We start from the raw sequence: 2,700 nt of genomic DNA, 5'->3' as shown, positions 1-2,700 counted from the left end.
TTGGCGATATGATGATTGCTGGGTTTTTCCCTCTCTACAACTTGGAAACAGATCACAGTAACAGCGATGCTTCCAACTACAAAGAGAACATGCTGTAAGTAACATGTTGTATTTCTATTTCCTGTTTCGTTCTCAGGATGTGCAACAGCAGAGGGAACTCTATATGCACACACGAATGCTGTCTGTCTTCTCTAAGCTGACCTCCCATCCCTAGTGCACCAGAAAGAGCTCAGTTTAGTTATTTTATCCTGTAACTGTTTTTGAGTAATTTCCTGCATGTTACTTAGATAGGACTCTGATTTCCTTTCACATCGCTTCTCCTTTCCATGTCTGGTAAGCTCTTCAATTTATGTCCACATCCCTGAATCTCCACAATCCCAGTTGTCATGGTGGATGATGAAGTGATGTTATGACAAACAACCTGCGTCAGTGACAAAAGTTCGTAACTAAAAGGTTTCAAACACATTTCCTACCCCACAGCCCACTGGTCTGAGAAGATTTCTTTGGTAACTCTTATATTTTGAGGACAGTGATAAAATTCTTCTTCCACTCTAGTGGTTTACGGCTGTAAATTTAACTACTCAGGAAGCTGGTAGCAGAAGATTGAGGTGTGAAGCCAGCCCAGGCATGAAAATACATAAGTATTTTATCACCAATTAATCACTCAAAATTTGGAACAGTAGCTGTGTCTCATGTGACAGAGTGCTAACCTTCAGCAAAAAACCTTGAGGACAATGAATTCAGACTCCTGATTTCAAACCATAACACATAGGTGCACATGCTCACACACATTCCATGTCTCTTTCTCTATCGGGCTGTCTGTCACTTCTCTCTCTCTTTGTATAGGCATGTAGTTACTGTTTCAAGCTAGGCACCGTATCATTATTTTGTGCCAGATATATTGCCCCAAATCCAGGTGTTGGCACGCAGTATCAATGATCCCTATGGAACAATTTCATCTGCACAAAACAAGATCTACTTTTGTTATGCACATACGTGTCCTTGGCTTTGGATCTGCACTAGAGAGCATCACTAATAAATGACTGTACAAGATAAGAGAAAAAAAAGGATGGAAAAGAAAAATGCCGATGAGGAACATAAAGAAATTCTAGAAGTCTATTTGAGTCCTCTTGACTCAGAAAATGTCATTGCCTGTATCATTTGTAGTATTTTTCAAGTGCTGGTGTGATAATTGTAGCCTGAGGTTGCTGTCCACCATCAAGAGCCAAGATGAACCGGAAAGGAGTTAATCTTTTTCCCGCTATAGGAGATATATGTCACATCTATGTTTGCTTATCTTTCTTTCTATTGTGCTTGTCTTGGAAACGTGGGGCTTGCGAAATGTCCCTGAGCTTTTGTTTTTGTAGAATTTTCTCTTTATTTTATTGATTATTGCTACTGGATTTTTATTTATTTCTGCCTGTTCTGGGTCTTGAACTCAGAGCCTGGACACTGTCCCTGAGCTTCTTTTGCTCAAGACTAGCACTCTACCACTTGAGCCACAGAGCCACTTCTGGCTTTTTCTGTGTATGTGGTACTGAGGAATAAACCTAGGGCTTCATGCATGCTAGGTAAGCACTGTACTGCTAATCCACATTCCCAGCCCATGCTGCTGCATTTTGTTTCTGTTTCTTTTTCTTCAACCTGATTATTTCATTCTTCAAACTAATTTGGGGTTTGGTTTGCTGGTTCTTTTTTGATATAGTGTAGGTTTTCTACTTCAGTATCTTTCCTATTGAGTTAAGAAAAGTTTGTTACAGTATCCTTTTAAGCCTTCCTTCACTATATCCATGGATTCTGATAATATTTTCATTTTCATGTGTTCCTATGTTCAGTTCATATCTTGATATTTGGCATGAAAACCAATTCACTTTATCATTCACTAATTATTTAACTAAATTGAATTTTTTACTGTAATTATAATTTAACTATTGAACTATGGATAAGAAATTATTCATACCCATGCTATATACATAATTTCTGCCTCAATATCTATCCTTATTACATGTGATCTGCATGTGTGCTGAATCTACTTTCGACAGTTAAAAATTGTGGCTTTATTTTTTCCTGTCCCATTCCATGATCCTTACTGAGAACATTCTGTATGTTATCGAGAGAAGTTTTACTTATAAGTTGGTTGACATGTTATGTTAGTGTGTGTGAAAATCACTTGGTCAGCATGGAAATTAACTTTGATGCTTCCCTGTTGATTTTGTCTGAATGATTTCTCCATAAGTACTTCAGCTAGTATTCTACTGAGGACTACCTCAAAATCTTCTAATAAAGTTCAGTGCTTGGACAGTGTGTAAATATATATTCTGAGTTATTATTTCCTCTTGTAGATTTGTTACCTTCTATTATTGCATAACAAATTTTCCACTTTTCATTGCTTTCATTGAAGTCTACTTGTGTGACATACTGCAGAATCTCCTGTTTTCTTTTGGCTTTTATTGGCCTGAACTGCCTATGCCACTCCTTTCTTGGGATCACTGAGGACCTCTGGTGTTGAAATGAGTATCTTGGAATCAACATATCATTTGGTATGAGTTTTTGTTCATTCAGCCATTCTAGTTCTGACAGGTAGCATTTTCTGCATTTCCACTCCCAGTCATTGTTGACAGATCACGTCTCATTACTGCCATTATTTAACTTTTTCTCCAGATTTATTGAAGCTTCTTCCACTCTTTCTCTACTTTTAGA

Source organism: Perognathus longimembris, unplaced genomic scaffold, assembly GCF_023159225.1.
Source record: "Perognathus longimembris pacificus isolate PPM17 unplaced genomic scaffold, ASM2315922v1 HiC_scaffold_5931, whole genome shotgun sequence".
Lineage (NCBI taxonomy): Eukaryota > Metazoa > Chordata > Mammalia > Rodentia > Heteromyidae > Perognathus > Perognathus longimembris.
This window is presented reverse-complemented; position numbering follows the sequence as displayed.